At 35.4% G+C, this 12,110-nt stretch overlaps 1 long non-coding RNA gene across 1 annotated transcript in view; it reads right to left on the reverse strand.

Annotated features, from left to right (window-relative positions):
* LOC131514432 (uncharacterized) overlaps window positions 1-12,110 on the reverse strand; it is a 96,356-nt gene that overhangs the window by 83,264 nt on the left and 982 nt on the right. The gene's annotated exons all lie outside the window — the stretch shown is intronic.

The following is a 12,110-nucleotide window of genomic DNA, read 5'->3' on the forward strand; positions in this document are numbered from 1 at the left end:
AAAAATAGTCCAAAAGAAGAAAAATTTGGTGAACTATTTCTCCAACTTGCACCCCAAGGGTAATTTTAGCTCTGCATTGCCCATCAGGCTGCCATAAATGCTAGAATCTTAGGATATAGCAGTTTCTAGGGAGCTCTTCCTTAGCTTGTTCTATGGATAGAGTCTGAGGCCTCAAACAACTTTTCTTTTAAGATGCTGCTGAAAGGACAAAGCAGGTACAAGGATTTTAAGGAAAAGACATATCCATTAAAAAATGATGTTTTAAAACTTCTGCTATATCCAGACATTATGACTACTTTAATTGTTCTTAAACTGTAGGAATCCAAATCACTTGAGCTTTTTTAATAAATATCTTTGGGCTCCACTCTGAAACTACTGAGTTAGATATTAAGGGGTGTCTCAAAGTTCATTTCTGCTTTGTGAAGTGTACAATGAGAAAAATTCTTTTCGACAACTGAGTTATGGGTACAGTGCAGTAAAGTGGGTTTTTAAAACTGATAACTACTCTCTCCTGCTTTCTCCCCACTAATACATATCTACCTCTTCAGTTTTATTGGTGTATTCCAGGAAAAGGAGAGATCAGTATGAATTGGTATAGTCAAAAGACTTTATTAATTATAGCACTTCTAGTTAGTTAAATTCAAGAATTGAATTTTTTTCCAAAAAAGAAAAAAAAGAGAAATAATCATGGCCATATTTAGATCTTTGCAATGATTGTTGCTCTTTGTAGAGAACTGGTCTTTGTTGAAATCCAGATCTGAAGTGGGAGGAGTGGTCTTAAATCTGTAGCTCTGGATTGGTATTACAACAAGGCAGAAGAAAAATTTAAGAGATTTGTTTAGTAAATAAAATTAGAAACTATTGGCACAGACATTTGGGAGTTAGGATAGAGAAATGTCCAAGATTATGAAGTTTTTTGGTCACCACTGCCCTCTGTGGCGAAGGGAACCTTCAGGAGCTCCCAAATACAACAAAATTTTGGGACTCTAGGAATTATCACAGTTTTCTTTTTTTTTTAATATATGAAATTTATTGTCAAATTGGTTTCCATACAACACCCAGTGCTCATCCCAACAGGTGCCCTCCTCAATACCCATCACCCTCCCTTCCCCCCCTCCCACCCCCCATCAGCCCTCAGTTTGTTCTCAGTTTTTAAGAGTCTCTTATGCTTTGGCTCTCTCCCACTCTAACCCCTTTTGTTTTTGTCTTCCCCTCCCCCAAGGGTTCTTGTTAAGTTTCTCAGGATCCACACAAGAGTGAGCACATATGGTATGTCTTTCTCTGTATGGCTTATTTCACTTAGCATAACACTCTCCAGTTCCATCCACGTTGCTACAAAAGGCCATATTTCATTCTTTCTCATTGCCACATAGTACTCCATTGTGTATATAAACCACAATTTCTTTATCCATTCATCACTTACAGTTTTCTTTTTTTTTTTTTTAGTTTTTTTTGATATTTATTTATTTTTGAAAGAGAGACGAGTGAGAGGCAGAGGGGCAGAGAGAGAAGGAGTCACAGAATCCGAAGCAGGCTCCAGGCTCCGAGCTGTCAGCACAGAGCCCGACGTGGGGCTTGAACTCACGGAGTATAAGATCATGACCTGAGCTGAAGTCGGACACCTAACCGACTGAGCCACCCAGGCGCCCCAGTTACAGTTTTCTAATGATAGTCGGGTTTCTCTATTTAGGAAAGCTCAAGAATTGTCTTACAGTTTCTTCAGTCTTTCAGATTTTGAATTCCACATTAATTACATGAAAGTTGATTCATATATTAGTTTCTTTCTAAAATTTGTCTTTATTTCTACTTAGCACAGAAAATGAGATGAGTTATAGATTGTTATTGATTATGTAGTCATTCTTTCTTAGGATTGATGTCGTTGGTATTTTAGAGTTCCTCCCCCCAAATAATGAGTAAATGCAAATCAAAAGTAAAAACCTCAAAAATTTACAGAATTGAGAATTCTGGACTGCCTTTATTTACTGTACACATTTGAACATAAAAATGAATTTTATACAAAATTTGTTCTTCTCAGTGTATATTCTTTAACCAACATTATAGTTGAATATTTGTAAGATAGAGGAAATTGATTAACTACCAAAAACAGCTTACAAAGGGAAAAGATACACTTTCTAGAACACTCTGTCATGTCCTGTGGGTTGTAGAACATGAAGCTTGCTTTTACAAAGGAAACTTTCATTTCCTGGATCAAAAAAATTACACCACAGTAAAGTGACTCCAGGGAAAGGCTTATAAAGAACAAAAGTGTCTTCCTAAGTGACTTTTAGTGATCATGTAAGAAAATCTAATATAAAATAAGAAATGTAAACTTTTTAATCACAAATGCATTTTTATTTTCATCTATTTTACTAATAAATTATTCCAGCATATGTAGGAATTTAACACTCATGTATTTGTATTTCTCCATACAGCTTACACAGAGGGTAAATAAGGAAATGGATTGATTGAACAACCAGATAACATCCATCTACGTTAAAAGTGTGGTACATCTCATAATCTCACTGAGTGATTTCCAGTTTCTTAATCCCTTAAATAAAGAACAGGATCATTTCACTTTAGTGTATTCTGGAGTACTCTGGTTCACCCAGTTGCTTTCCATGATGTCCATTTGTCACTCATTTGACTCACCTAATCACGTAATCAGTGACCATCAAGCACATATCTCCTTGCAGGTATAGTGGGGGGATTAAAATTTGCAGTAGTTCAGGCATCCTGACAATACAGACACCAGGGTAACAGCATTAACAGCATGGAGGTAAGATATTGTGGGAAAATGTGGAGAGTCAGAGACAGGGAGCAAATGTCTATGTTGAAAGAGTAGATGAATTTAGAGGACTTAGTCAAAGGGACAACATTTAAAGGACTAAGAAGATGCATGGAGGTGAAATCTTAGAGTCCTTTAACCCCATGAAGCCAATAAACATATTTGACACAACAGAATCAATTTGTCCTCAGCAATAGCCTCACCTTTGGCACTTGGTATTCTTTATTATACCCATGAGTTGTCTGAAGGCACATCCCTTTTCTGGAGTAAGTAGCAAGATAAAGGGTCCCTAAAGTTAAATTTCATCAGACTTGTCTCACCAAATTCCATCCCTCTTTGGCTTTCACATTTTCCAACCAGATTTCAAAATGAGAGTATTACAGGGATAGGCCCTGCAAACTGAGGTTCATACACCTCCTGAGTTGTTGAGGTTTCAGGGGGATATCTAGAAGAGCGTCAATTTTACTTTGAGAAGAAGTTAAACATTAATTAAATGACATATTTGTTAATTTATAGAATAAATATGTATGTTACTACATAATATTGTATAACAAATCAAATACAACTACGCTATAATGTAGGATACATGTTTGTATAAATTTTAAGACAAAACAGAAAACTTTAAAACATTTTAGAACATATAATTTAAGTTGAAAGTTTAAAGGCTAAAACTAAGGAAAGAAAGAGTTGGAAGAAGAATAACACACTATGAAGTAAAAACTGAATAAGAAGGCAATAGAGGCTAAAAAAATATTTTAAAATATGTTAAAAGCAAGCAAATGGTATTAGTCCTTAGCAGAACTTAACTGTTTTGCTATTATTTAATTTTTCTTTTTTCCCTGACAGTGTATCTATTTTATTACAGATAGTTTGTATCTTCATTTTCTCTCTGTATGATACTTTTGTTTTCAGGTTACATTTTCCCCATTTTTCTCAGTATCTAATTAAAGATTTATACTTTTATATCTTCCTTTTTATCAATTAATTTTGTAAACATTACAAACACTATCCTGTTTATTTAATTTCATTTTTGAAATGTTGCTGGTATATAGAAGTGCAAATGACTTTGTATCTAGCTGTTTTGCTAAATTTACTTATTAATTATAGTAGTTTGAAGATTCGTTTTGAATTTTCTACATATATAAAATTGCCTTTGAATAATAAAAGGTTTTTTCCAAAATTTTTAGGGTTTAATTTTTTTTCCAAAGCTTATTAGACTGACCAAGACCACAGGTGTAATTTTGGAAAAAAATGGCAAGAGCAAGCATACTTTGCATGACAGCAATTTTTTGACATTTTTTTTAAAACTTGTTCTGTGGTTCAAACATAGTGTTGGTTTTGGAGTCAATATACTATGCATGTTAGAGAAAAATGCAAGTATTGAGGGCAGTGTTCTGAATACCGTAAGACAAATTTCCTAATTTTGTTGTTCAAGTTTTCTGTATCTTTATTACTTTTGCATTTGCTTGTTTTATCGGTTTCTGAGAGAGAGATGTGTTGAATCTTCCAACTATAATTTACCCATTTTTTCTTTCAGTATTTAGTCATTTCCTCATTATTTGTATTGAGGCTAGATTAGAATATACATACAAATTTATGCTTATCCTATCTTCCATTTTTTTAATGTTTATTTATTTTTGAAGGAGAGAGAGGCAGAGCATGAGCAGGGAGGGGAGAGCAGAGAGAGGGAGACACAGAATCCAAAACAGGCTCCAGGCTCTGAGCTGTCAGCACAGGACCCAACATGGGTCTTGAACTCACAAACTGTGAGATCATGACCTGAGCCGAAGTCAGATGCCCAACCGACTGAGCCACCCAGATGCCCCTCTCCTAAATTCCTTATAGATTGGATCTTTTACCATCATGAAATATACTTCTATATATTTACTAAAAATTCTTGCCTTAAAGCTTACTTTGTCTGAAGTTAATATAGATAGGCCAGTTTTCTTTTGCTTACGGTTTGTATTTTTTTCTTTCAAAATTTGATTATCATCATGTTAATATATGCTTTATTTTAAAAATTAGGTTGACATACTTTGTATTTTATTTAGAACACTTAGTCTCTTAATGTAATCACAGTTATATATTTTTTAAGTTTGTTTGTTTATTTATTTATTTATTTAGAGGAAGGGCAGAGAGTGAGGGAGAGACAGAATCCCAAGCAGTCTCCATACTGTCAGTATAGAACCTGACATGGGGCTCTAACCCATGAACCATGAGATTCTGACCTGAGCAGAAACCAAGAGTCGGACTCTTAACCAACTGAGCCACCCCGGCACCCTGTATTCACACTTATATTTGAGTTTAGATTTACTATTTTACTATTTGTTTTCCACCACTGGTTCTATTTCTTTTTCCTTTCATTTTCTTCTTGTTCTCCATTTAATTCTTCTCTTTCTCTTCTATCTTCTTGTTCTCCTTCTCTGAGTCAAATATTTGCTATTTTTTTTTCCAATTCATTAGCTTGTTAGTCATACATTCTTTTATTTCCCTTTAGTAGTCACTTAGAGACTATTTAAATTATCATAGTATAATAAAAATTGGTATTTTATTGCTTTCTACACAATGCAAAAATCTTAGATCATTTTAAAAAGAGTTTTAACTCCCTCCCACCTTTTGGGCTGTCATACATTTTCATTCTATATATAATTTAAATCACACAGATATGTGTAGACAATATGTTGATTTAGATTTACCCACACATTGCACCTGGATGGCCCAGTCGGTTGAGTGCCCGACTTCGGTTTAGGTCATGATCTTGCAGTTCACAAGTTCAAGCCCCACACCGGGCTTTGTGCTGACAGCTCAGAGTCTGGAGCTTGCTTTGGATTCTGTGTCTCCCTCTCTCTCTGCCCCTCCCCCCATTCATGCTCTGTCTCTGTCTCTTTCTCTCAAAAATAATCATTAAAAAATTAAAAAGAAAAAAAAGATTTACCCACACAGTTAATGTTTCCATTGCTTTTAGTTCCCTTCTACATTGAACCCAACTTTCACTTGGGTACATTTTCCTTTTGCATAGACAGTTGGCTTTCATCTCTCTCTTAGAGGAGTTCCATTATAGAGAGTTTTCTTAGTTGTTTTTTGGTTTTGTTTTTATTTTTTCAGAATTTTTTTTTGCAGCATATAGAATTCTAAATAGTCATTTATTTTCTTTATTGCCTTAATGATATAATTTTATTTTTTTCTAGCTGATATGTCTGTTGAGAAGTTAGCTTTTAATATTATTGTTGATCATTTAAAGATAATATGCCATTTTTCTCTGGCTGCTTTAAAGATTCTTTTTTAGTCTTTGGTTTCAGAAGTTCAGTTATGGTGCACATATTGTGATCTATCCATCCATCCATCCATCTTGGGATTTGTAGAGATTCTTAAATCTGCAGTTTGACATAGTTCATCATTTTGAAAATTTTTGGATCACTGTCTCTTTATATATTGCTTCTGCCATTATTCTCTGTCTACTTTCCTTCTGGGACTTCAGTTGTTCACATGCTAAAACTATGGATCTCGTTTCTCAAGCTGTTTTTTATATGTTCCATATTTTTCATTTTGCTTTAATCTGGACGTTTTCTATTGACCTAACTAATGGTTTGTTACTCCTCTCTTCTGTATGTAGTCTGTCATTAAATCTATATGTTTCTAAGAAATCAGCTATTGCATTTGATTAATTTTTAAAATTTTTTATAGATTTGATTCCGTTTTGTAATAGATGCCAATGTTAGGGTGAAATTCTCCATCTTTTCATCTATTTTTCTAAGCATTTTACTTATAGTGACTTTAAAGTCCTTCTCTGATAACTTCAATATCTTGATCACCTGTGCATCTATATTTATTGCCTTTCTTTTATCTTGGCTTTTTATCATTTTGTCTAGTCTCTTTGCATTCCTAGAAGTATTTATTTTATTGAAGGTTGAATAATATGTATGAGATATGTTAGAGCTTTGGCTGCTGTTTAATCCTTCCAGAGAGAATTTACTTTACTATCTCACAGGCAGTTAGAATGCAGCAACCTGGACTGGAATTAATGCAGGTTTGTGAGTACTACCCTAATTTCTTCTTACTCCTATGATACTGTCGTGAGTCTCACCTGGAAATCTTGGCTGTTTGTCAGGAAGAGACTCCCCTCCTCTTTGGGGGGCTCGGAACTCCAATTTTTGTGTCTCTTGTTTTATGATTTTTGCAAGAGCTCTGCACATCTTTCCAGCCTCCTAGACAGGACTCCCTTCATGTGTTTTGTTTTCTGTGGAATAATTTCCCTGTGGGTCCTGCCTGCCTTGATGGTCCTGAACTCTTAAGTTTTGCCTCCCCAGCCTTGGGCCACTGCCAACAATCCTCTTAGGTTCCTATGTTAGAAGCCTCTTTCTACTTTCCTGTTTTCAATTTAAAAAATCATCAAATGTCTCAAGTGGAAAAGTGCTACAGAACATAATGTTTACTTCAGTGTGTTTTCTCTTCTCTCTGTAATTCTAGTTATCAGGTCCTGTCTCCTTTGATATCTCACTGATGCCTTCCAAAAGATGTTCCTGTGTTTTTGTCTGACTTTTCTAATTTTTCTGGGTGAGAGTTTTGGTCAACCACAGCTATTGCACCAAATTGGAAGTGGATCTCTTTATTACATATTTTCTTTTCATTAGTATATTTTCAGGTATAAAATTTCCATTTGGTTCTTATTTATATCTTACATTTCTTTTCCAAAAATTTTTTTTTCATTTTTTTTCTGAGAATATTTACAATTGTTCATTGAAACTTCTTTTTGTTAAAGATAGCTGCTTTAAAATCCTGGTCAAATAATTCCAATATCTATACCATCTTGATGTTGTGTCTGTTGGATGTCACTTCACATTAACTTGATATTTTCCTGGTCCTTGATGTAAGAAGTTATTTTTTTATTGTATTTAGATTATGTTGATCAATCAGACCAGAGTAGGCCCTGCACACGCAAGCACACAGTCTCTGCAGACACCTACCCTCCACAAGGGGGAGCCATGTCATTACTGCTGGGTTATGGTGGTAATCCTATCTCTGCTCACATCGCCCTGATGTCAGTGCCTTAAATGACAGGCCAAGGAAGGAACAATTTTTTCTGGAATGTGTCTGGTATTGTCTAAAAGATTATGCCCTACATGGCCACTCCCTTATAGGTCCTTTGGCTGAAGAGAACAGGCTTTTTTTATTTGGTTGTATTTGTTTGTTTGTTCATGCTTTTTTCTTGTACTTACTGTTTTTTCCAGCCTGTGAAATTCTCCAGTGCCTAGGATGGGATATATAAGAGGCAGAAAAAAAACAAAAACAAAAACAAAAACAAAAACTTTCCAGGTCATTCCTTAAATCCTAAGGTCCCTAGAAAAGCTGCCTTCTTTTTTTCACCTTTTAGAATCTTCTGATGTTTGTTTCATATATTTTATCCAGGGCTTTTAGGTATAAGAGGCAGAGAAGAATAAGGTGAAATGTCTACTCCATCTTATCTAGAGCTGGAAATCCTCATAGACAACAAGGATAAATTTATCTTCCATTCAAACATTATTTTAGGGCCTTTTAGCTTTCTAGATTTATGAAGTATGAAGTTCTTACAATAATCGTGCTCCTGAACAGAAGGAGCACTTAAGACAGGGTGCTACACTAATGACTTAGATTCTAGCATCTCAGCTCATGCCCAGAGAATTGCACTCTGGTGGCCACAATTCTTTTGTTTCTTTTATACAACGAAGCTCACTATCCTATTTTTCTGAATGTAAAATAAATCTTTGTTCACTAGAATAAATTTTTTAGATTCCTATTTTATATAAGGCTATAAAATTGCTCCAGATCCCAACTCACAGGCATAAAAAATATTTTTTTTTGTTTTGGTATGTTTCGTTACATTATTTTTAAAATTATCTAAGAATTTTCTTTTAATTCTAACATTTAATGTCTTGATAGCTTTCTCATTTAAACAGCCACAACAAATTTCTGGACTTCACATTTTTTCTTTACCTACCTCCTATCACTTACTTTACCTTCCAACAAAGTTGTCAAAACACTTCAGTCTCCACCTTATCATGTGACACTTGCAAGCTGTTGCTGTCTGGTGCTTTCCATACAACCTGACTTAGACCTCCACAAGGTCACTGATGACCTCCCATTTTCTAAATGTAGTGGGAACTTACCTTGCTTGACCTCTGACCAACATTTGATTACCACTTCACATTTCCTCTTCCCCTTCCTTTTATTTGAAACAAAAGCAACATCTCTATTTTTCCCCCAATGACTTTTTTTTAATCTTTCTTTTTCTCTTCTTACTATAGCAAAAATACAAAGTCATAGAAATCATTCTGATCGTGTTTAAGGAAAACTAAAATTTGCTGTCCTTATCAATTCTGTGTATTTCTTCAGAGGACAGCATGGTTAGATTACTGCTTATAGTTTCACCAAATAAAAGCATTATATTTGACATGATAACATTTTCATATATTTACAAATATATTTATAATTCATAGTTATTCTTTTACTGCCCTTTAATAATTCCCCTTTGGACAATGTTAGCCCATGTCTTAAGAAAGTAAAAGAGGGGCCCCGGGGTGACTCAGTTGCTTAAGCGTTGGATTTCAGCTCAGGTCATGATCTCATGGTTCATGAGTTCGAGCTCTTCATGGCACTCTCTGCTGTCAGCGCAGAGCCTGCTTCAGATCTTCTGTTCCCTCTCTCTCTCTGCCCCTCCCCTGCTCATTCTCTCTCCCCAAAATAAATAAACATTAAAAAAAAAAAAGAAAAGAAAAAAGAATTAAAAAATCATTCCCCAGTTTTCTGAGTTTCAAAATAGACTTAAAACTTATGTTAGAAAAATAGTTTTGAGAAGAAAAGATTTGAGTTTTGAATTCAAGCGCTTTAAGTTATACATTTTTCAGTGTTTTCTGTCTCACCCAAATGGTGTCCCATCTATACAGCTGTGCAGTTCAGAAACCCAGAAATCATCTGAGCACCTCATGCCCACATTCCACTCATTAAAGTCCTATCAATCGTATTTCCTAAACATCACTAGGTTATTCTAGTTTTTCTTGTGCACACTACCATCACCATCTTCTAAACTACTAACATCTCTCCTCTGGATTTCTTTCTGTTGTAGATACTATTCTCATATATCTCCACCCAAAACTTACCACTCCCCCATCTATGTGGCTCATCTCAAAATGGCTTCCACATTTGCAGCTAGGATATCCTTGTAGAGTGTACATATTATATTATGGTCTCCTTTAAAACTCTTCAGAAATTTTTCATTGCTCTCATGGAGGAAAAAAAAAAAGGGAATCATGGTTTACAAAGCCCTACATGTTATGCCCCCATTTTAAGTCTCCAGCTTTCTTTTTCATTTCCAACCACTCATGCTCAGCTTAAGCCAGACTGGCTTCTCAGCTCACTGCCTTCTGGTATGGACGGGACCCCATTCACACTCACTGAATCCTCTTCCTGTGCTTTCTTCAAATGTTTATTCTTAGTTTACCTTTTCTGATTTTTATCATATGATAATTTTTTAAAGTTTTAATTTCCTAAATTCTTATTGCTTTCCTAACTTGTATAAGGATTTCCTATAATTAACAAATATAAAATCATATCGTTCTTAAATAATAATAATTGTGTTACCTACTTTACAATATTTATTCTACTTACTTTCCCCCCTCTTGTTAAATTGCATTGGTTAGTACTCCTAACAATACTCTGTTCTAGTGGGGAGAGCAGGAATCTCTTCTGATTTTCTAGTGTTGTGTCATCAGCCATCATTCTGACTTTTGATTTTCTCTCCTTTCCAAAAGTGACCTCAGATCCTATTAGCTATTTTTTTCCCATGCTAGTTTTATTTCATATGTATCACAAGTAAGTGGGGGTAGAATGCCCCCTTTCTTGAGTGGATCTCTTTTCTTTGATGTGATAAAAAGACAATATTTAAACAAGAAGTATTTTTCACTTAAAGTTCTCTAAAATTCCTTTAATAGTTGACTATATTCAATATGGATAATGACAATAATGAACAGTTGATTGCTGTTTATTCAAAATGCTTTATTCTAATTAAAATCTCTCTATAATAAGCACTTTTATACTTAAAAATCTATGTGTGCATTTTAAATGATTTATTCTTAGGGTATATTCTTAGAAATTATGTTCTGTATCAAACACAACATTAAAAAAAAAGACTATTGATAAATATGGCCAAATTCTCCAAATTGCTTCCCAGAAATTTTCTACTAATTAATAATCCCATTAAAATGGGCTTGATTTTCAAGCTTTTCCTGCAATGAAAGAGGTAAACAGTCCTAGGCTGCTAAGTCAAGCTGGCCGCTCGTACTCAGTGATGGTTTTGCATCTCCTCCCCTGCGCCTCTCTTCACTCTCCCACTGCACACGCATAATGGTGTCCAGAGGTCGGGTATGACTAGGATACCGGCCTCGACTCAGGAAAGCTGTAGACACAGGAGAGTTAGCTGACTCCTGGTACACTAATAACAATATTGGTGTTACTATTTCTATTCCTATTTGCTTTTGGCACAAATGACAGCCAGTTCTGGAAAAGCTGAACCTGTTTTTCACTGCCAACATGTTCTACTAATGATCACTGCAAAAATGCCAGCTGTAGCTACAAAGGGAAAGATTTCTCCGATATTCTCGCCTTTAGGGACAGAAAGGGGGGAAAAAGTACTAAATGAATGTGAATTGGAAGCCAGTTACTGAGACATTCTTCTTTCTCTGGCTTCATATCTTCACCCATATCTCCTGTGTTGTACTGCTCAGGATAAAAGTTCCGTATATGCTCTCTAACCAGGTTTTTCTGTTTAAACTGTGGATTATAGCCTCATCACATTCAGCAATAGCGTGGGCTGTATCATTATATTCATATGAAAATAGGAGAGAAGTGCCAGCTTCCCTTCTCCTAAACTACTCCGCTTGCATGCATTCTTTGATATTTCTGAAAAGTTTGCTGGGAGAATCAGTGCTTCAGACAGTCTCCATTTCATTTTCTCTGTTCTCTGGAAGTGGTTCTGATCAAGACCACACTTAGGGAGCACAAATGCTGTTTGAAATTAATAGCCACGACAAAGCAACCACCTCTTTCTTGGAGCATTCTGTGAATGGCAGTGAGGAGGTTAATTCCACTCCAGAGTCCCCAAGGCCACCTGGCCACGATGTTCACATTTATTTCAGCTGTGGTCCTGTCAGGTTGATTACATAGTTAAAACCAAGACTCTTTTGTATAGGTTTCTAGAGCAGTTCAGCTGCTTAGCTGCCTGGAAGCATTAATAACCTAGAATCGGAGTGACAGGAGAGTTCCTGGCCCCAGTTCTCTACTGGGAGCTCCTGCC

This window comes from Neofelis nebulosa, chromosome 6 (genome assembly GCF_028018385.1).
Source record: "Neofelis nebulosa isolate mNeoNeb1 chromosome 6, mNeoNeb1.pri, whole genome shotgun sequence".
Taxonomy (NCBI): Eukaryota; Metazoa; Chordata; class Mammalia; order Carnivora; family Felidae; genus Neofelis; species Neofelis nebulosa.